The 23713-nt window shown below is 41.6% G+C and overlaps 1 protein-coding gene across 2 annotated transcripts in view; it reads left to right on the plus strand.

Annotated features, from left to right (window-relative positions):
* Nucleotides 1–1762: 1762 nt before the first annotated feature.
* The window catches only part of JAK2 (Janus kinase 2), a 144918-nt gene continuing 122967 nt past the window's right edge, over nucleotides 1763–23713 (plus strand). Inside the window, exons 1-2 of one of the 2 annotated variants that reach the window (XM_061629324.1) lie at nucleotides 1763–2145; nucleotides 2691–2768. The gene's annotated coding sequence lies outside the window, so the exon portion shown is untranslated. The remainder of the gene's footprint in view (nucleotides 2146–2690; nucleotides 2769–23713) is intronic. The other variant, XM_061629326.1, reaches the window with a different exon arrangement.

Here is a 23713-nt window from a genome sequence, read left to right on the forward strand (position 1 = left end):
CTTTGAACAGCCTTGAGAGAGTTTATTTTTCTTCCTCAGTTTCTTGCTATAAAAGGGAAATGAACCAATTGTTTTTTTCATAAGATTTATACCCTGCCTTTCTGAGGATTATGCTCCATTCAAGGCAGCTTACACAAATTAAAATCACCATCCTGATAAAACATACCGATTAAAAAAAATAACAGTGACAGATAAAAACAGTTATCAACACAGATCCTTAACTAGGGTGGTGTAGCAAAAACTTGCTTGTGTTGAAATGTCTTGTGGTGTCTTGAAGAATAATCAAGAAGTTTGATTCTGTTTGTTTAAGCTTGAATTGAAACAATGGTTTCTTGTTCCAGTAGAGGTGTTTATTAATAACAAGAAAGCTGGGTGATTGTGTTTTCACCAATTATTTCTGTTGTGAATGGTTACTTTGATTATCTAAAGTGTTACATCAAATTGTCACAGACTGTATTTTTTCTATTCCGTTCCATTATGTCTCAAGTTTTTCTCTATATCCATATGAATACAGTACATAAACACACACACATATACACATCTGCCAACTGAGGATAATACTTCAGGCATCTAATACAGAGCTGGCCCTACCGTTAGCTAGAGTGGGGTGGTTGCCTCATGAGGTAGATTGATGTGGCAGGGGTTTGGGCAGGGCTGGATCAAAACATTTTGCTGTTTGAGATGGAATAGCAAATGTTGCCCTTCTCCTCAAGTCAAGGTGTATAGTACCCCAAGACTGGCCAAGTTTTTTTTGGCACCCGAAACAGAAAATCCCACAAGCAAATCTCCTGGGATTAGAAATACAATAACCATAAGTTAAATAACTAACAATTTGCTGCTCAAAGTCAACTGCCTCAAGCAGATACCTCACCCTGTCTGGTGATAGAGTCAGCCCTGGGTGTGGATGGAAGCCTGTGGCTGTAGTCAGCCTTCCTGAGAGGAGACAGCAGTGTGTGCCAAGTGTCCTATCCTATGACTCTAAAAGTAGTTTCCAGCTCTCAGGTATGGTGGAGGACTGTAGTGTGCCAGTGTTGATTCAGCAGTACATGGTTCTCCCTCTCGCCATTTAATCCCCCCCAAATCCTGTGATATATAGGTTAGGTTGAGAGACAGTGACTGGCCAAAGGTCACCCAGTAAGTTTCATAGCCAAGTGAGATTTGAACCCTAGTCCCCCAGGTCCCTTTGTGACGCTCTAACCACTTCATCACACTGCCAGTCTGGTTGGCTTCTGTATGTGAAACTGAGGAAAATGGGAGTGTTTTAATAAAATGTCTTGGGCTGTTATGTTAGTCCGGCTGCCAATGTAGCAGGCACACACCAAGAAGCCTTCCTGGGTGCCCACTGCTGAGAGTAGGCTTGAAAGAAGCCAGTAGCATACGGGGCATGCTTGCAGTTTTTTTCAGTTTGCAAGTATGCCCACGGCCGGGCCCAAAAAGGCTGGCAACCACTGCTCCTAGTCTATGAATGTTTATGTCACACCAAATCTGTTCGTTTTTAAAGTGCAACAACACTCCTTGTTGGCTTTGCCAACAGACTCAACAAGGCAATGCCATTGGAATAAAAAAACTGAGTGTGGTATAAGCTTTCGTGGGCAAGAAACCACTTCCTTCAGCTGCTAGTTTATGCCACAATCTGTTAAATCTTGACGAGAGAACTTTCTCGAACTGCAAAGCAGTTCCTAGGCAAGCGAGGGGGCTGGCTGAAGTGGTTCAAGCAGCCTGGCTCTTGACTCCTCCTGCTAGGGGGGAGTAGCCGGCCTCCTACGTTCCTCGCACTCCTCAGTCTCTGCGTGCTGACGCAGTAGCTACCGTCGCTCGAGCCCTGAAGCGCAGGCCTGTTGAGCCTAAAGTGTTGTACTCGGCCCCAAGCACTAAGCGGAGGCGACTCTTTTTCTCCGCCCCCTCCGCTCCGGAAGGCGAGCAGAGAAGAAGAACCGGAACGAAGGGGAGAAGAAACTGCAACCCACCGGCAAAGGCCGGACTCAGATCATTCGTGGCGCGTGAAGAGCCGCTCTCATAGGCGAGTGTTGTTCCATCTTCCTCCTTCTCCTCCCACCGACCAAAGCCAGGAGAAACTTGTCTGTATGTAGCGGAGAGTCTGGAGAAAACTAAAGGCGAGCAGCACTAGCCCCGCTGTCCCCACGGGTGAGTAAATTGCAAAGTCCACTTGCATTCGCTATATATATATATATATAATTATTATTATTTGGTCTCCTTATGTACAGACTTCCCCACAGTTGCACATGCATGCATGCATGCACGGGCGTGTACAGGATGACGACCGAGCCTGCTGTGCAGTCCCTCCCTCCGTCCCTTGGGCAGCAAGTTTTTGGAAATCGTTGAGAGTTTGTTGCCTGACAAAAGTGGGTGAAAGAAAAAGAGATGATGATGGAGTTATTGTTACTGTGGACGCTCTTTCTTTTTAAAACACACACACACACACTCATTGTAAACAGAGAACGTCTGGCGGCTGGTTTCTGATTTGATCTTCCACCCACTCTGAAAAATTTCCTCCCAGGTTCGGGTTGTCTAGGGTGCAACTGAAACCGAATTACAGACATATCAAACGTGATAGAATACATCGAATGTTACGTTTTATAGAGGCCAGGGGAATAAGGGGGTGTAATTTCTTCCACTTCTAAAGAGTTTTTTTACTTACATCTCAATTAAAATAATAATTCTTTATTTAGGCTGTAGTTGAAGTCAGACAGAAAGATGTGAACTCTTTCCCCATGGACAGGAGAGGACTTTCTTCGACCTTTCCCACGGTCTGTATTTCTTTAAAAAACTTCTTTTGGTTCAGTAATGCACCTCCAAAATATGGCATGTATTAACAACTTAGGTTGATAGAGGTATGAGAAGATCCCTCCCCCATATGCTTATTGTACTTCAACAAAAGTGTAAATATTGTAGTCTACTACATATCATTTTGTATGATTAATTTTTCTTTCCCCCCACAATTTAGAACTCACTTTATAGGTGCTGCTTTAAGAAGAAAAGGTTGTGTGGATTGTTGGGAAGGGGGAGATCTGGGGTGGGCTACTTATCATCTGGGATGGGAAGGAGAAGTAAAATGTGTAGTTGCAGTAATTCAGGTGGGGAGGCAGTGCTATTTAGCTCTCCATCCTTTTGTTTGATCAGGCCAACTTCTTTTGTTCCCTGTATATTTAGGAGACATTTTTTTATCATTGCTAAATTGCAACTGTTAAGGAAAATAATGGAGTCTAAAGGGAATGAAAAATATCAATAAGAAACATGTTGGCCAATTTTGTTGATTTATTTTTAGCTTTTACTTTTTAAAAAAATACTGAGTCTGTAGATGAGCTGTCGGTTCTTAACTCAGAGCAAACTATGAGGGGCACATGATTGCATCTTCAAACATTTTTTTCTTTGAATAATAATAGCTGTGAGGTGGTCTCTGCTAATAGGCATGGAGGGAGGGAAAGATAGGTCCTGCAGCTTTGTGAGAGCAATTAAAGTTGGGAAAAGGGTGTGAGAGGAAGATGCCCCCCCATTCCACTGATCCCAATCCAGTGGCACATCTAGTTTGGTCCTCCATTTTTATCGTGTAAACTGTTATTCTCCATATGGTTTTGATTAATTATCAGTAAAATGTGTGTGTGGTGTAAATGCACTTCCTACATAAAAATAAGAATGATATTAGCATTGCTATTGATGGATAAGGTTTTGGTATCTTTTATCTTCCTGACATCTGTAGTATGATTGTTGCTTTGTTGCTGCCTTCCTTTGTGTTATTTTCTTGTGGACTGGAGTTACAGGCAACAAATAAGAACATCACAGTTGTAAGTGAAATAAATCAAATAATTTTGATCTTGCTTTCTACAAATAATAGTGTTCTTAATAATTTTGGTGGAGGTAGAGGAGTGCAGAACCAACAAGTTGGAATTAAAGGCTGTAGCTGAACTGATTTTTCTCTTAAACACAAAGCTGTGAGTGGCTTCACAGTTTACCTGGTAATATTTTCTGTCACTGTTATACTGTTGTGTGCCCCACTCCCAGCAAAGATGTAATACATAATGCATCCCCAAACACTTGTGTACATGTTCCCTGGGAGTCCTGGCTGGCTCTCAGTCATACATACATGCATGTTAGGGATACAGACCTGTCACTCACACTTTATTGTGAGGGCAAACACCAGTGTGACAGTTGTGTTTTCATGGCAGACATGATTACTATGTAAACTGTGAAGCCATTCAGAAAGAGGAAGTGCCATTTGCTCAGGCGCTGAGAAGGGAAAAGTTAAAAAGCTTATGATGCTGAAATGGTTTTGTTCAGCTGGAAAATGAAAGGAGTGCAAGGTGCTACAACACACTTGGGACTGACTTGGAAATATTAGGAATACAGGAGTTAAAGAACGGTCTTTCTAAACTAGCTACAGAAAATGACTAAAGGACACTGAACAACTCTTGTGTAACTGTATGCAATGTTATGTTTACACTTTTCAGTGCCAGTTAATTACATAATTATTATCTTATTCTGATTGCAGAATGATATATCTGCCTTGGTGTATTTTTACAGTGTATATCGTACTTTAAAAACAACTTCATTAAATAGGTAGTATTAGTTTTCCTTTTTTTGCGGGGGTGGTAATTCAGCTTGGGGGAAGGAAATATTATTTCAGTATTGTGACTCAAACATGTCTGCAAGAGGCAGAAAGTTTTTCTGTGTTAATTATGCTTTGTAAACCTGAGTAATCATTCATTTCTTTGTATCTTAACAGAATGTCCAAAATCAACATAATTGTACTAATGTAGTGCTTTGAGAGATAGGACAGTGTTACACAGCCACAACTTTTTGACATCTTAAAAAAATTATGTTGGAGTATTAAGAATATAAAGCTAATTCTGCATTTTTGAAATGTGTGTTGGGAACATTTTATTGCAGGTGTGATGTAGTGGACTTATTTCCAGAATGATACACTGTTCCATGAAATAATGAGTCTAAGAGTAATGTTCTGTTTTCCCTGGTGTCCGGTGTCTTTTCTGAAGCCAAACAAGAATTTTCCACTGTCTCAATATACAGTTTCCTATTAGTGTATCAGTATGTACTATATGAGACATGAGGATCTCACTCATTGGTGTTATGACTATAGTTTGGAGCTTCCACTGTAAGTTCTTATAAATGGATGCTTCTAACTTGTGTAAGAATAGGATCAAATGTTCTAGTTAAACTTCTCTGTAATTATTTTTTTGAGATTTTGTGGAAAGAAATTGAGCAAATTTTTATTTAGGTTTGGGAATTGAAAAGATAAAGGGTGATTTCCAGTGTTTGTTGAAACTTGGAGTTGACCTGTTAAGTTCAGTGGGTCTACTTTAAGTATGACTTAGTTGAGTATTGTTTTTGTTTTTTTAGTTGAATGTTGGGTCTACATATTTGCAGAAAGGTAGAACTGAAATCAAACAAATTATACCTTCTATTGTCTCCCCTTCAAATTATTTCATGTTCTGTTTTTACTGCTGCTGCAGCTTTCCACTGTGAATACCAAGATCTTTTAATTGTGTAGTTAAGAAAAGAATAATAAGAAATAAATAAAGCAATAAAAATACAATTGAAATTTTACAGCATCTAACACAGCGCACTGATTGCTAAGACATGCAGAAAAATCATTCTACAGAGAATGTAACCTAGAAAATTATATTTCTTTCATTATTCATCCTAGAAATCTGTGTCAAATTTATTAATTTCAAAGCCTTTTTATTGGTCAGTGTCATGATGGTGAAGACAGCCTTTTGTGTTTCAAATTGGAGGTTATGCTCTATTTCTATTTTGGGTGCATCAACAGTTGAATCTGAAACTGCAGTTCGATGTAAAATCAGACGGATTACAATATGTTGCTACTTAAGCAATGACTCTAGCTGTTGGAAACAATAAACTATCCCGCCCAAGATGCATGTTTTCAGCCTGCTATGCTTAAACTACTCAAGGAAAGGTGGACATGGTCAATTAAAAACATAGAGCACACCTAGAATTTTGCTAGAATATATTTCACCTCCCACTGGTTTACCTTGTGCAAACTGAATCACTCCTCATGTGCAACGGGGACTATTCTGCAGAATAGTTAGTGCCGTTATTCCACAATTGTTGTTGGAGTTTTTTTAGTGTTGCAAAGTGTTGCTATACTTCACATATTCAGAGAAACAGAAGCAAAAGAAAATGATTTACTATAGGAAACTTCACTAAAATAGCAAAGTAAATCAAACATACTGAAAGTGGCTATGAACTATATCTTACTATTGTTGGTTCCTCCCTGCTAAAACAAGATCAGCACAGTACATGTCTTGTTTCTGTTATTTGAGCTGATTGCAGGTGGTGCCACCGCTCACCATATGCTCAGAGGCACATTACCAAATTCTTCCAAGCTTCCCAGGAAGTGGATTGAACTGTGAAAGACCAGAGCTTGGAAGATTACTTTTAAAAAGTAATAAATTACAGTTACATGGCCAAAAAAGTAGTAATTACTATTACAATTGCTCTGAAAGTAACTGATTACTTTACTTTTCCTCAAAAGTAATCGCTACAGTTACATTTCAGTTACTTAAAAAAAAGCCTACAAGGTGCTGGCCTTGGCTGCTGCACATCTAAGTAGCCTAAAGCATCATTAAAAATAAACACACAGAAGGTAGCAGAATAATTTTTTTTATCCATAAGATTAACAGAATGGCATAACAAAATCTCACGTCCCCCACCCCCCAGCAATGATGATAACCCAACACTTGAAATCAAATTTTACACTTGAAATGTTGCTTTTACAATACATTTCTGTTACGTCTCAAAATAACAAGATGCTCAAAGAGCATGTCAGACAAGGAATGTCGTTCTATCGTCTTTATGTTGCCACCAGTACTGAACAGGCATTCTGCTGAGGCACTTGAAGGCATGCCTGTGTTGTGCTGTGCTGCAACAGGTACCTCAGGTACCTCAACAATTCCTCATCAGCAGTCTCCACTGCTGACTTCTTGCCCTGGGACTGAATGTTAAAATCTGTCCTTTCACTAATTTTTTAATATAAAAATTGGCTTGAGGGGTGAATATTTTTTATCAGTGATTAAAAGTATATTTATATAATTAATGTTGACAAGCTATTTTTAACCTGCTGTTGTCCACAGCTTGATGTAAGATTAGTGACAGAGAGGATAAAGAAGAAAACATACTTTTTATGTGCATGTGAATGCACACAAGGTCTGAGTGCTTGTATAATTTTACTGCAGATTAGTTCTAAATACAGATTTGCTACTTTCAGTCCCCAACATAGATCAGAATTGCAAATGCACATTTACTATTCTTTCTTAAACTTTTGATTTTCGATGGAAAGGAAGAAGTATTCTGCATACTACTGCATCAAAGAACCGCTTCTACCTTAACCACTCCGCCTACAAAAACCTGGTTGAAAGATTTAAGGCTTCCTACGTTGTTCCTAAAAGGCAAGCCATCTCTAAAACTACATGAAAGCAAATAACACGTTATGGAATAGTAAATATTACAAATCCAAAAACCTGGTGGATGTATGCTAAAAGGTAACCATCTTCAAAGGTTGTGGGAAAACTACATGAAAGCAAATCATATGCAGTGGAGAACTGAGCGTTACAAATCCAGTTGTTTTAAATGGTCTTCTGATCAGGGTTGTGCACTTACCTACATTTAAAGAACATGACTTCCCCCAAAAGAATCCTGCGAACCGTAGATTGTGAAGGGTGCTGGGAATTGTAGCTCTGTGAGGGGAGAACTACTATGGGGGAAGCCATGTGCTTTAAATGTGTGTTAAATGTATGTAGCATATGCAGCCTTTATCAGCTTTGCTTCTTCTTTTTTTGCAGCACCAGCACATGTATAGTAGCCCCACCACAGTTTAGAAAAGAAAGCCTTAAAATAAAATGGGTTAGCTGTTGTTCTTAAAGAGAGAGAGAGAGAGAGGTGGATATCTAGCTGGGGATTTCACCAGTCAATGATCTGAAAGATTTGAGACTGACAACAAACACTTTTCCATAGCTCCACACCCCCATGTTCCCTTGCCTTTCCTAGAGGCTTCCTTCATATGCAAAAACAGGAAAAAATTGAAACATGGGGGAGAAAAGCCTTTAGAATCAAATTGTGGTGAACATTTTGCAAATTTGCTCCATTTGCTTAGCTTATGCTGCACACATTTGCTTGGGAGTATAGTCAGTGGGACTTAAAAGTAAATATGTTCAGAGGTGGACTAGCCAGTCTAAAAACAAGTTTGATTATTACAGTGTGATACAGGGCAGCAGGCAACAAAGGGAAAGCACAGCTTGGACACTGCAGGCAAAATCCTGACATAACCAAGTGACCATTTCCCCCCTATGCCCATGCTGTCCCAGTCACAGTGTTGAACTTCCCTGTCTCACCTTTCAATGCGCCTTGAATCACTTACAGAATTTGTGGTTCCAAATTCTAGAACCTTTAATTAATCTATGTTAAGTGATGTCTGGCCCATTTACTTAGATAACTCCCACTAATTTCCATTTAACTTTCAAATGAATGGACCAGGCATGAGTAAGTGTGCAAATCATGGGTGATATCTAATGCTAGTCATGCTTGTGGTAGATATGCTGAAAGCAATAGATTTAAGTCTACTGATTTCAGTGGCTTTACGTAATTGGATATCCCAAAGTGCATTCAAAATTGATGTAAAATATAGATACCATTAATATCACTAGGTTCCAAGTCTTGGCCTCAGTGAAATTCAGAATTTTACCTTCAGGAAGGCTGGATTTGTGCAAAGACAAATGCATGTGGAGGATGGGAATGGGAAAGTTAACGTTTTCAGCTACAAGTTGTAAAACCAACACATAATTTTTAATACAAAGTTTTGATGTTTTTAATGTGTTTTGGTTTTAATATATTTTAAAGTCTGTGTTTATGATGTTTTAGAGTGTATTTAGAGTTTTTGTTTGCTGCCTTGGGTTCCTACTGGGAGGAAGGATGGGGTATAAATTTAATTAATAAATCAATAACAGATATATGGTACTAGATGAGGTGAATACTATTCTCATCTAAAAATAACATCTAACTTTCAGATTGGCTTTATTGTGGGGGGAAAAAATCAAAGGCCCCGCCTTATACTTAAAAGTTTACACAGGCTTCCTTGATCAGAACCACAATCTGAGAAAGGTTTTAACAGCATAGGAAGAAAAGCGCAACTCGTAATGAGCAGCCAAGTTATATACACAGAATGACAGAGGGGCAGACGCCAAAGCGATTGAGAGCGAGGCGGGAGGATTACAGTAATATCGAGTCGTTCCTGTCTTTTTTTCTTCTTCCCCCCCATTTAACCTTTTCAAGAGGTGATGCTACTGCTAGTCTCCAGCAGGCAGGCCTTTCTCAGCTATTTCCTAACAGTACAGAGGCGGGAGGAAGCCTCCCTTAACAGATCCCGTTTCGCTTCCAGGCCTTAAACTTTTTATTTATTTATTTTTAAAATTTGTATTCTGCCCTTCCTCCCAGCAGGAGCCCAGGGTGGCAAACAGAAACGCTAAAAACCTTTTAAAACGTCATAAAAAGACCTTAAAATACATTAAAACAAAACAACGTTAAAAACATTTTTAAAAAAGCTGTAAAAATATCTTTTTTAAAAAAGGGTTAAAAACATATTATTAAAGAAAACATATTAAAAGCACTTCTAACACAGACGCAGACTGGGTTAAGACTCAACTTAAAAGGCTTGTTGAAAGTCTTTAAAAGGCACTGAAAAGATAGCAGAGATGGCATCTGCCTAATATTCAAAGGGAGGGAATTCCACAGGGTAGGAAGACTTCCTCTGCTCTCCTCCCAAGTAACGCTGGAAATGTTAGTTACGGCTCAAAAGTAACGAAATTACTATTTGTTCTGTTACAAGCAAAATGTGACGAAGCTACCCATTCATTACTGAAAAAAGTAATAAATTATAAGTAATTCGTTATTTGTAACGAATTACTTCCAAGCTCTGTGAAAGACTAACCCAAATTGTCTTTGCATTTTGACAAATTTGTAGGGCAGCACAATATCTCAGAGTGGAGGTCAGGTCTCCTGCTCCCCTGGTGCATTCACTATAGCTGTCCAATTTCCCTGCTTTTTAAAGTTTGATAGAAATACCTGTTAGCTATAGGGACTTTCTTAAACCGCAAGGGCTTTTTTGCCTATTAGTGAATTTTTCTGCTTTTTAATCCAGTAGGTAAGAAATGGGATCCTGTGCAAGTTTGCTGAGAATGGTTTAATCATTTGCATGCTTATTGAATTCAATAGGATTTACTCCTCTGCAGTCATGTTTAGGATATGTGAAACTGACCAAGCAGGGGAGGGGAAGGAGGAGGAAGGGGAGGGGAGGAGGAGGAGGAGGGAAGGGAGAAAGCAGGAAGGAGAGGGGAGGAGGAAGGCAAGTTTGATCATTTGCATGCTTATTGAGTTCAGTGGGATTTACTCCCATGTAATCATACTTAGGATAGGTGAAGCTGACCATGGGGGGAAGAGAAGAGGGACGGAGGGAGGGCTGAAGTGGGATGGGGAGGAGGAAGAAGAAAGAGGGGAGGGGAGGAAGAAGGGAGAGGGTGAGGGGAAGGAGGGGAGGGGAGGGGAAAGAGAGGGGGAAGGAGAGGAGGGAGCGGGAGGGGAGAGGCGGGCCTGATCATTTGCATGTTTATTGAGTTCAGTGAGATTTACTCCCGTGCAATCACACTTAGAATAGGTAAAACTGACAATGGAGGGGGAGGGCAGGGATGGGAGGGGGAGGTAGGGGCAAAGGAAGGGGGAGGGAAAGTGTAAGAGGAAGGGGATAGGAGGGAAGGGCATGCCTGGGGAAGGGGGAGAGAAGGGGAGGAAGGATAATGGTAGGGAGGAAGGGGGAGGGGAGGAGATTGGGTGGGTGGGCATTGGGCAGAAGGAAAGCCCCTTTCCTTTCCAAAAGGAGAACATTGTGAACAGTTTAACTGCTTTTCAGGGTTCCCCCCACTCATTTATTCTACAGCAGGCACATGTAATCTCCCATTCAAATTTAAACCAAAGCCGTCACTGGCGACATCCACACCAGACCATTATTTCACTTTAGATAGTCATGGCTCCCCCAAAGAATCCTGGGAAGTGTAGTTTGTGAAGGGGACTGAGATTTGCTAGGAGACACCCTATTCCCTTCACAGAGCTACAATCTCCAGAAGAAGGGCTGACTGTTCAACCACTCTGGCTGTTGGAGCTGTCAGGGGAATGAGAGCCAAGCCAAACAGCTGTAACTCTGGCTTTTAGAACACTGACGGTTCTTACTGAGGATATAATAGACTTCAATGTTAAATTTCTTAAATAAATTAAATATCAGCCAGGCATTTTTGTTTTACTTTTAAACTGCAGAAGATGAAGGTCAGAGTATGGGGCAAGGTGAGTAATAGGATTACAGGCACTCTGTAAACATGGCTGAGTTTTAATTAATTTCAACAAATTATGAGACCACTGAGAAAAAAAGGCCAACAGGGATCTGGAGTTTTTCACTCTTTTTTATACGTTGGACTTTCGATTCTCTGTGACTATTTTGTTTATATCGTCATGAAAACTTAGAGGGTTGTTAAGCAAGCGTTCCTGAGTTTAGGACTATACGTTTTGTAAGGTTTTGTTTTGAAATGAGCTTATGGAAATCAGCGGAATGGCAGGGGTGGTATTTTCAATTTAACACTGCAGAATGTGAAAAGTCCATGCTGACTATAGTATACAGCCACTCTCGTGTCTGTATAATTTACACCTGAAATAATTTGATTCTGTGCATTTTTAACAGATCTTGGGACAATTCAGAGAGAACAACTGATTTAATGAAATGTCTTCCCGGCTTCATGCCTGTGCAACACAAACTGAGCTAGAGGGAGCCCCAGCTGACAAAGCATCAAGGCGAGTTAAGCAGCAGAGCGAGTTCGGCAGCAGGGCGAGGAGGCCAGGGCCCCCCACTCTGCCCGTCTGTTCCCTGACCTCAACTAAACCGCAGTCTCCAACCCATTGACGTAATAAACCTTAAACAAAACTATGCAGGTAAGAAGCCAGCAGGGGTGTGGGGGCTTTCCAGTGCTTTGCAGCACCTGCAGCATGTACGACTATCTGCCTGTTGGACAGAAGTCGTGGGTGTGCTCTCGGTGCAATGAGCTCCTGGCTCTCCAGGAACGACTTCATTTCCTTGAGGCCAAGGTGGCGGACCTGGAAAAGCTGAGAGAGGCAGAGAGGTGTGTGGAGGAGGCCTTCAGGGACGTTATAGCTGTGTCCCACTCCAACGATGATAGCTCTCCTGCTATCATGGAGAATGATGGTCTCGGGGAAGGAGAGCATCCAGCTGAGGAAGAGGGAAACGATCCCTTAGAAGGGACCCATTCCTTGGGGGATGAGCAGCTATCCTCTCGTGCCGAGGATATATCTCCAGGGGGTGGAGGGATCCTTGTAGTGGGTGATTCGATCATTAGGAACATAGACAGTGGGGTGTGTGATGGGCGTGTAGACCGCAAGGTGTTTTGCCTGCCTGGTGCGAAGGTTGCGGATATCGCCTGTTGTTTAGATAGTTTGGTAGACAGTGCTGGGGAGGAGTCAGTGGTCGTGGTGCACGTTGGCACCAATGACATGGGGAAATGCAGCCGTGAGGTCCTGGAAGCAAAATTTAGGTTGCTAGGTAGGATGCTGAAAGCCAGGACCTCCAAGGTGGCTTTCTCTGAAATGCTACCGGTTCCACGTGCAGGACCAGCCAGACAGGCCCAGCTTTGCAGTCTCAATGCGTGGATGAGACGATGGTGTCGGGTGGAAGGGTTTGGATTTGTTAGGCACTGGGGAACATTTTGGGACAAGCCGGGCCTGTACAAAAGGGACGGGCTCCACTTGAACCAGAATGGAACCAGACTGCTGGCACTTAAAATTAAAAAGGTAGCAGAGCAGCTTTTAAACTGACTGAGGGGGAAACCTGACAGGAGCTGAGGAAGGTCCGGTTCGGAATAAACCTCCCCCCTGGGATAAAAACCAAAGAAATGATGAAATTTCAAAAGGGGTAGGCCTAGAAGTAGGCATTGTGAGAGCAGGGGCACAGGATATAAATTCAGAAGAGCAAAATTACCACAGGCCAAACCACAAGTGCCAAAGACACTTGAAGAGAGACACTGCTTACAAGTGCCTGTACGCTAATGCTAGGAGCCTGCAAACCAAGATGGGAGAACTGGAGTGCTTGGTCTTAGAGGAGAGCATTGATATAGTGAGCATAACAGAGACCTGGTGGAATGGAGAAAACCAGTGGGATACGGTTATCCCTGGATATAAACTATATCGGAAGGACAGGGAAGGACGTATTGGTGGCGGAGTCGCTCTATACGTGAAAGAAGGCATTGAATCCAGCAAGCTGGAAACCCCAAAAGAGGCAGACTCCTCCACAGAATCGTTGTGGGTGGTGATACCATGCCCCAGGAGGGACTTAATACTGGGAACGATCTATCGTCCCCCTGATCAAAATGCTCAGGGAGACCTTGAGATGAGATATGAAATTGAGGAAGCATCCAAACTAGGAAATGTGGTAGTAATGGGTGACTTCAACTACCCGGACATAGACTGGCCGCATATGTGTTCCAGTCATGACAAAGAAGCAAAGTTTCTAGATATTCTAAATGACTATTCCCTAGACCAGTTGGTCATGGAACCGACCAGAGGGACGGCAACCCTGGACTTAATCCTCAGTGGGGACCGGGACCTGGTGCGAGATGTAAGTGTTGTTGAACCGATTGGGAGCAGTGACCACAGTGCTATTAAATTAAACATACATGTAACTGGCCAATTGCCAAGAAAATCCAACACGGTCACATTTGACTTCAAAAGAGGAAACTTCACAAAAATGAGGGGATTGGTAAAAAGAAAGCTGAAAAACAAAGTCCAGAGGGTCACATCACTCGAAAATGCTTGGAAGTTGTTTAAAAACACTATATTAGAAGCTCAACTGGAGTGCATACCGCAGATCAGAAAAGGTACCGCCAGGGCCAAGAAGATGCCAGCATGGTTAACGAGCAAAGTCAAGGAAGCTCTTAGAGGCAAAAAGTCTTCCTTCAGAAAATTGAAGTCTTGTCCGAATGAAGAAAATAAAAAAGAACACAAACTCTGGCAAAAGAAATGCAAGAAGACAATAAGGGATGCTAAAAAAGAATTTGAGGAGCACATTGCTAAGAACATAAAAACCAACAACAAAAAATTCTATAAATACATTCAAAGCAGGAGACCATCTAGGGAGGCGATTGGACCCTTGGATGATAAGGGAGTCAAAGGTGTACTAAAGAACGATAAGGAGATTGCAGAGAAGCTAAGTGAATTCTTTGCATCTGTCTTCACAGTGGAAGATATAGGGCAGATCCCTGAACCTGAACTAACATTTGCAGGAAGGGATTCTGAGGAACTGAGACAAATAGTGGTAACGAGAGAGGAAGTTCTAGGCTTAATGGACAATATAAAAACTGACAAACCACCCGGCCCGGATGGCATCCACCCGAGAGTTCTCAAAGAACTCAAATGTGAAATTGCTGATCTGCTAACTAAAATATGTAACTTGTCCCTCGGGTCCTCCTCCGTGCCTGAGGACTGGAAAGTGGCAAATGTAACGCCAATCTTCAAAAAGGGATCCAGAGGGGATCCCAGAAATTACAGGCCAGTTAGCTTAACTTCTGTCCCTGGAAAACTGGTAGAAAGTATGATTAAAGCTAGATTAACTAAGCACATAGAAGAACAAGCCTTGCTGAGGCAGAGCCAGCATGGCTTCTGCAGGGGAAAGTCCTGTCTCAGTAACCTATTAGAATTCTTTGAGAGTGTCAACAAGCATATAGATAGAGGTGATCCAGTGGACATAGTGTACTTAGACTTTCAAAAAGCTTTTGACAAGGTACCTCACCAAAGACTTCTGAGGAGGCTTAGCAGTCATGGAATAAGAGGGGAGGTCCTCTTGTGGATAAGGAATTGGTTAAGAAGCAGAAAGCAGAGAGTAGGAATAAACAGACACTTCTCCCAATGGAGGGCTGTAGAAAGTGGAGTCCCTCAAGGATCGGTATTGGGACCTGTACTTTTCAACTTGTTCATTAATGACCTAGAATTAGGAGTGAGCAGTGAAGTGGCCAAGTTTGCTGACGACACTAAATTGTTCAGGGTTATTAAAACAAAAAGGGATTGCGAAGAGCTCCAAAAAGACCTCTCCAAACTGAGTGAATGGGCGGAAAAATGGCAAATGCAATTCAATATAAACAAGTGTAAAATTATGCATATTGGAGCAAAAAATCTGAATTTCACATATACGCTCATGGGGTCTGAACTGGCGGTGACCAACCAGGAGAGAGACCTCGGGGTTGTAGTGGACAGCACGATGAAAATGTCGACCCAGTGTGCGGCAGCTGTGAAAAAGGCAAATTCCATGCTAGGGGTAATTAGGAAAGGTATTGAAAATAAAACAGCCGATATCATAATGCCGTTGTATAAATCTATGGTGCGGCCGCATTTGGAATACTGTGTACAGTTCTGGTTGCCTCATCTCAAAAAGGATATTATAGAGTTGGAAAAGGTTCAGAAGAGGGCAACCAGAATGATCAAGGGGATGGAGCGACTCCCTTATGAGGAAAGGTTGCAGCATTTGGGGCTTTTTAGTTTAAAGAAAAGGCGGGTCAGAGGAGACATGATAGAAGTGTATAAAATTATGCATGGCATTGAGAAAGTGGATAGAGAAAAGTTCTTCTCCCTCTCTCATAATACTAGAACTCGTGGACATTCAAAGAAGCTGAATGTTGGAAGATTCAGGACAGACAAAAGGAAGTACTTCTTTACTCAGCACATAGTTAAACTATGGAATTTGCTCCCACAAGATGCGGTAATGGCCACCAGCTTGGATGGCTTTAAAAGAAGATTAGACAAGTTCATGGAGGACAGGGCTATCAATGGCTACTAGCCGTGATGGCTGTGCTGTGCCACCCTAGTCAGAGGCAGCATGCTTCTGAAAACCAGTTGCCGGAAGCCTCAGGAGGGGAGAGTGTTCTTGCAGTCGGGTCCTGCTTGCGGGCTTCCCCCAGGCACCTGGTTGGCCACTGTGAGAACAGGATGCTGGACTAGATGGGCCACTGGCCTGATCCAGCAGGCTCTTCTTATGTTCTTACGTTCTTAAACTGCAATTTTGAGTTACCTAGACTTCTTGTAAGAAAATACCTAATTTTCACACACACACCCCATACCAGCTACCATTGATGGGGTTAATGGATCTATTTTATGCAACTGTGCAGTTATATGTTGGAATAGTCCATTTCTAAGACCAGTGTTAAGGCATTTTCTCTCTTTGTTAAAAATAAGTATTGACTAAATTTTGTTTGCTCTTCATTTTGTCAGATTCTTTTATGTTAAACAGTTGTGGGACTTTCTAAACAGGCATCTGAGGTCAATTGGAATATGTTAAATATATTTTTTATTAAAAGATCCAGTTAAGATAGAAAACACACAACTCTGTTATTGTGCACTAATCAATAAAAGTTAGTTTACATTTATATATTGAAAAACATGATTTTAGAGTCATAGTAAGTAATTTCATGTCAGGGTGACATTTTCATTGCAGGAGTAGTGGGTGAGGAGGGGCAGCAGCCTTCCTTGCAGTGGTATTGCTGCCACATATCCCAATCATGAGGGGGTGGAGCAGAGTGACTGCGAGGTCAGGGTGGTTTGGGCACAGCAGTGGGAGCACCAGATTGTCTGTGTTGGTGGACCTGAAGTGCCTTGATCTTGTTGCTACCCTGACTCATCCCCTCATTGCCCCAGTATGTGGCATTGATGCCCCTGCTGAAAGCAGGTCTGTGGTGGCCCCTCCCTGATGGCCATTCCTGTTTCATTGTATAACTTCTTCTGGATAAAGTGCAATCTGGAGAAAGTTAGGGATGGCTGAGTCTAATTCAGCCTTCCTCACCCTGGTGCCCTCCAGATGTTTGAGACTGCAACTTCCATTAGCCTCTGCCCACTGTAACTGGGGGCTGATGAGCTGTAGTTCAGAACATCTAGAGGCGACCAGTTTGTAGAAGACTGGTCTGATTCATTCATGTCAGTAAAAATGGGCACTTCAGTGGGTTCTTTAATTCCATTTACTTCAATGGCGTTTAGGCAAGCTGAAGTTCTTGTTTTACCTCTGGGTGCTTTCCAGAGAAATAGTCCTATATGGAGTGGTCAGAGATCTGAAGTGCCATCTTAGATACAGTTTTAAAAGTCTGCTGCATCCTGATTTAACTTGGGAGGGTTATATGATACTGATATATATATTATACATATCAAGGGTATTGCTGCCTCCCTGTTTTTTGCCTGTGGTTGATGAGTGGTAGCCTTTAATAGTTGGGCAGAAGAGGGAATTTAAGAGGGTATAACTGGTCATGCAAGTTACATCTGCAGAGATTCTCTGTTCTACACAAAGGTGCAGGAACCCTGTCCCATCAATTTAGAATGGCTCACTGGAAGTGGGGGGTCACATCAGCTGATTTTTTTTAATCATGCAATTGAAAACATGAATATTGTGTGAGAAATGTACTGTGATCATGGAGAAAAAGTAGAAGACATGGAGGATACAGTGTAAATAAACTGACTTCAATTTTTGTGTCTGTTTTAAATTTGACTAGTATTTTGCAGTATTTTGTGTTCTTTCTAAGGAAAGAATCACAAAGATGCCAACCAACGTTTAAAAAGGAATCTAATCTGTAATGGCAGGGCTAGAAAAATATTTCAAGTTTCAGGGTGTCCAGACAATGTGCTGTTCAACATTTTTCAGCCATAATTGTAGAAAGTTGTGGGAAGGCATGAACTGAAAATGTCATTTTAGGAGCCCAAGTACTCTGCATATTTATGTGTATTGTTTTCCTTTTTGAGATGGGTTAGATAATAATGCTTGGAAAAACAGAAGGAAGTAGAAAAAGAGGAAGGCCAAACAAGAGATGGATTGATTCCATAAAGGAAGCCATAGACCTGAACTTACAAGATCTGAACAGGGTGGTTCATGACAGATGCTCTTGGAGGTCACTGATTCATAGGGTCACCATAAGTTGTAGTCGACTTGGAGGCACATAACAACAACAACAAGCAGTAGTAGTTATTGAAATGTATTTGTTGTAAACAGTGCAAGTCTAGCATGACTGCAGTAAGAATTTTCCTGTTTGTTATATTTCTATGAGCAAATCTCTTGAATTGTTAATCAAAGCATATAAATTGCATTTATATGAAATGATTTTATTTTGTTAGCTTAATGTTGTTACATTAAGTCATTTGTTGCGAAGTTAAGAAATATGGATATGCAATTTCAATGGTTTCCCCCCCCTAACTCTGTGTGTGTTTCTAAATTACATATTTATGCCAAAAAGATAGATATTAGATTTTGATGCAGTAATTGTGGATATTCTCTTGTCTTTGGCTATGGTCCCCAACTCATGACAGAATTTAACAGCTTCAAAGGTCTTTTACAAAACACATGGTATTATTTAACTAAGTGTTACTCATGGTAGACCCATTGAAATTAATGAACCTAAATTAGTTTTGTCTGTTAACTTTAGTGGGTCTACTCTTGAGTAGGAGTAGCATTGAATACTACCCACAATTCTCTAAATGATGTTGTTTAATCATAAGACTGCCTGTAATGTCTTGCTTGAGAGAATCTCCTGATGTGATTACAGCTGTATTAAAAGATGTCTACAAAGCAATGGAGGGGTGGCAGGTCAGATGTGGATTATACAGGCTTAACAGCACAATCCTATGCATGTTTCCTTGGAAATAAGTCCCATTTTGTTCAAAGGGACCATGTTACAGGATAGTAGCCTAAATGATTGTCTATGCATTAAATGTATCTTTTGCCTTTTGGGGGAAAGCTACTTTTATATAATAAGCAAAAATATTATTTAATCTTATTTGATCTATAGCTGCTAGCACAGAACTGTGTTTCTCGTTGCACATTTGCATGGGGAATGTCTAAAGAACTAAATTATATTTTTTTGGTAAAAAATGAGGTGCCGGTACTCATACCTTGATAAAAGTGTTGTGGATGTCAGCACAAAATGGTTGCCATGGGCAGCAATAAAAGAGGTACAGGTACTCCATACAGGTGAGTACCATCACAAAAAAGCACTGCATATATTTACATACTTTTATTTTCAAAGCATTTTTTAAATTTTGTCATGATTATAGTTTTTCTTGTATTTTTATCCTACATATATTGTATATTGGTTAAACACTGAAGATATTTCACCTTCCTGAGAAACATCTTCTGTACCCCTGCTTTGCGCAGGGATGAGGAGAAAAATCACTTTGCGTCGCTTGAATTCTACATCCTGTTCCTAATCTATGTAAACACTATTAGCTGACAGACTAAGTTCAAGGTTCTAGTTTTGGTGTGCACAGCCCCATACAGCTTGGGCCAGGATACCTGAGAGACGGTCTTATTCCTTATAAACCCAGTTGATCACTGCACTCTGCAGGTGAGGGCCTCCTGCAGATATCATCTTATCAGGAGGTCAGTTCTGCACAACATAGGAAACATACCTTTAGTGTAGTGACACCTACCCTTTGGAATTCCCTCTCCTTAAATATTAGACAGACATCATCTCTGTTATCTTTTTGGCACATCCAGAAGACCTTCCTCTTTCAACAAGCCTTTTAAGTTGAGACCTTATCCCAGTGTGCGTCTCTGTTGGAATTGCTTTATAAGATGTTTTTAAACCTTTTCTTTTTTTAAAGATGTTTTTAAAGCTTTTTAAAAATGCTTTTAAAGATGTTTTGTTTTAATATATTTTAAAGTCTGTTTTTATGATGTTTTAACATGTTTTTAGTGCTTTTGTTTGCCGCCCTGGGCTCCTACTGGGAGGAAGGGCGGGATATAAATAAAATAATAAATAAAATAAACTTCTACCTATCCCCACCCCTGCTTACTGTTCAAGTAAAGATGAATAATGAAAACCATGAAGTCCTGACTTAATAAGGGCTATTAATTATGTAAATGTTCGTCACTGTATTATCACGTGTGTCTCGTGCTGCGCTGGGGAGTACGGGTAAATGAGGATGTCATCCAGATAAACAATCATAAAGCGATCTAGGTAGTCCTGAGAGATGTTGTTCATAAAATGCTGGAAGACTGATGGAGCATTTGATAGTCCAAAAGGCATGACCCAGTACTCGAAATGACCATACTGTGTCTTAAAAGCTGTTTTCCACTCATTCCTTCCTGGATCTGGACCAGGTTATAGGCTCCCTGAAGGTCCACCTTAGTGTAGATCTTGGCCATGCATAGCTGCTCTAGCATCTCATTGATAAGGGTGGGGGGATAGCTGTTGGGGATAGTGATTTTATTCAGTTCCCTGTAGTCAGGACAAGGGTGAAGTTCCCCACTTTTCTTTTTGTCAAATACTGAAAAAGCTCTGGCAGGGGACTTTGAGGGATGAATGAACCCTCACCACAGGTTGACATCCAGGAAGTCTCTTAGAGCAGCCAACTCTGGCTCGGACAATGAATATATGCGGCCAGAGGAACTTAGATCCCTGGGAGCAAGTCTATGGCACAGTCATAGGGTCTATGAGGTGGCAACTGCTCAGCCTCCTTGTCAAAGATGTCCTGATAATCTTGGTACTTTGCGGGCAGGGGAGCCTTCTTGGGTGGGGCTGCCACTGTTGCTGGTGCCTCAGTAGGATGGCAGTGCTGTTTGCAGTAGTCCGACTGGAACATCAAAGTTGCTTCCCCCCAAGAGATTGTAGAATCATGTTGCATCAACCAGGTCATCCCCAGAATCATCGGGAACCAGGGCAGGGTGGGTAGGTAGAAGGACAATCACTCTACATGTCCAGGTAGCTCCACCCACAACCCAGTAGTTGCCTGAGTGACTGCTCCTAACATCAGGGGCCGCCCATCTATGGTTTCCATGGATATGGGAGTCTCAAGCATGGTGATTGGGATGCAGTGTCATTTAGCAAAGTCCAAGTCCATAAAGTTACTGGATGCCCCCAAATCAACCATGGTAAACAGTTGGACACTTTGGCCCGAGGGCAAGCCTAGATGGGTTGGCAGGTGTAAAGCAGACTTTGGCGGGATAAAGCCGACTTCAGGGCCCTGGTTTACAGTCAATCCCAGCTCATGGACCTCTGCAAGAGCTTGGATTTGGAGTTTTCCTGCACCAGGGTCTTGCCTCACTTGGAGGGGCATGCCTTTGCAAGGTGTCCCACCTTCCCACAATAGAGACACAGCCCCTCTGCAACACTTCTCCTTCTCCATCTCTGTCAGGCATGGCCATGCCCCGGTCTGCATGGGCTCCACCCCCAACTGGATGGAGGTTCCCACGCTGGGTGAGAAGTGTGTGCAAGGGAGTGGAGTGGGAGACAAGGCTCAGGCCTCCTCAGGGTCTGGGTCTCAGCTTGGAGTTTCTGGAGTTTGGCTAGCTTGGTCTCAAAGGCTCTCTGATAGTCCTACCCTGTCCCACTGCTCACCTCCATCTCAGTCATGGGGTCGTCAGGTGAAGGAGGTGGTTGCTGAGTCAAACTGTCCTGCCCGAACTCGGGCGCAGGGAGAGGGAAAGTGTCAGACTTGGAAACAACTGGCTTATCAGGTTGACTCCACAGGGATATCTGGAGCTGCTGGGGTTGAACTGTCAAAAGTCAGAGCTGGAGTGCCTTCTGAGTCCAACTTTCCACTCGGCCCTTCACCATCCCACTCTTAAGTCCTCCTCCTCCTCTTCGTTCTCTTCAGTACACCCCCCTGCAGCAGGGCTCACGACATTAACAGATTTATCGTGGCATAAACTTTGTCAGAAGCAAGAGAAAGTGGAATTTAGTTCATGAAAGAGTATGGCACTGTTAGTCTTGAAGGTGCCATGGGTTCTTGGAGTCTCCTCCCCTGCAACAAACCTCATGTGGCTGCTACTCTGGAAAATTTCATTGCAATTTTATTGTGGCCAAACAAATACCAGGTTTGGTGACTTGATACAGTGTAACCAGTGCAAGTCTCAGTCTGCCTACCCTGATTAAAGTGACAATTATCCATCTCCTTAGCAAGATTCCATCTCCTTAGCAAGATTATGTTACCATCCACTATGTACAAACTGCATAGCATATCATGTTGCTTTTGAATTGGAGATTATCAGGCAAAAGCATAAATGCAGATGAGGTATTCATTGTCTGCCTATCTGTATAAGCCCTTACACTCATGAAGACTTATATGATGGGGTAGAGAAAGGCAGGGAGATGTAATGGGAGAAGAATATAGGTGGGCTATAAAACAGCATCATGAGAAGGGAGAACAAAATTAGTTACACATAGCTTCAGAGAGGAAAGTGCAGATGACTAATGATATGAACATAAGGATTTGGAAATAGGCTTTGAATTATAACTGCCCTCCTCATTCTAATTAGAGACCAAAAGTAGCAAGAACCTTTAAGTCTCAAACACATTATGGAAGTGAATGCAACAGATTTATTTTATTAAAATAGGAAGATACATATTTTATCCTACTTCTCTTAATTGTTTCTTATGGTGTGGCTTGGTTTGCTTGTTCTTGCATGTAAGAATTGGTGTTCTGCCTTGTGAAACTGCCAAAATTAACTTTGAGTCACCTTGGGTATCTTTTAACATAGCATTATTCAGAGGAAACTGGGGAATATGCATACTCATTTGCATGATTCATCACTAGATACATCTTGCCAGATTTAAATACCACCAACAGAATACTTTTGAACAGTGCCACTGCCTTAATGACTGATTTCTGATATAGTAAATACATTTTTCAAGTATATGGGACAAATTTCTCATGCTTTCTTATGAAAGCAATCTTGCATAGTAACACATCCAGTCAATTACTTGGAAAAAGTAGTCTTTCTGATAGAGAAACTGTATGAGTTGTAGCTCGGAAAAATACCTCTCAAATGTCATCCAGAGTTGGGGACGTCCCTAATTTTTTACTTTCGTTACCATTGCAGAGTACTTCATTCTTATCACACTTGCTTCGTCCTCTGGATTTGCCAAGTATTGTCTTAGAGCCATGATAAACTATACACCCACTAAAGGGGATGAGGTTGGAAAGAGTTACCCCTCTCCCTATCATAACTCTAGGAGCATTTGCCATGTGATTCAGCATCATTGTACTGAGTTTCCTTAGCTGTAGCCAGTGAGTTGGAGCAGTCCGTGGTAGCCAATGATATGGAGCAAGGGTAGCAAAACTTGATTTAAGTGGGGGCAGGGAGGGGCCCAGCTTGCTCCAGGGATGTCGCTTCTGATGATATCTCCATGGCAGGAGTGTTACGAGACAATTTTCATTGGGTGGGCAGAGACAAAAAGGGGAGGGCAGAAGGGTTGGGGCATCGGTCACTATAAAAGAGATTTCTGGGAGAAAAGGTTTCCATATGTAATGACAAAAATAAACCCTAATTTATGCATTTTAATTAGGAACTATGACTTGTAAAGTTTACAAAAAAGCAAATCAGTTTAAAATACAATATTTTACACGTGCAAAATAGTTATGTAGAGTAAATAACAGTGACTAAGAAGTAAATGTATACTGTGCAAGTCATCCTACCATAATGATCTGTGCTGTTAATAAAGTCTAACGTGCTGTGATTTCTCTGCAAACTTGCAGAGGAACTGTTCACTTGAAATTCCTTCAAATATGTTACTTCCAAAAGCCAAGATTACTAAGTTTGTTTTTCTCTTATGAAGCTATATGGTGTCAACACGTGTCATAGTTGAGAATG

The sequence above is a fragment of the Rhineura floridana genome, chromosome 1 (assembly GCF_030035675.1).
Source record: "Rhineura floridana isolate rRhiFlo1 chromosome 1, rRhiFlo1.hap2, whole genome shotgun sequence".
NCBI classification, from domain to species: Eukaryota; Metazoa; Chordata; class Lepidosauria; order Squamata; family Rhineuridae; genus Rhineura; species Rhineura floridana.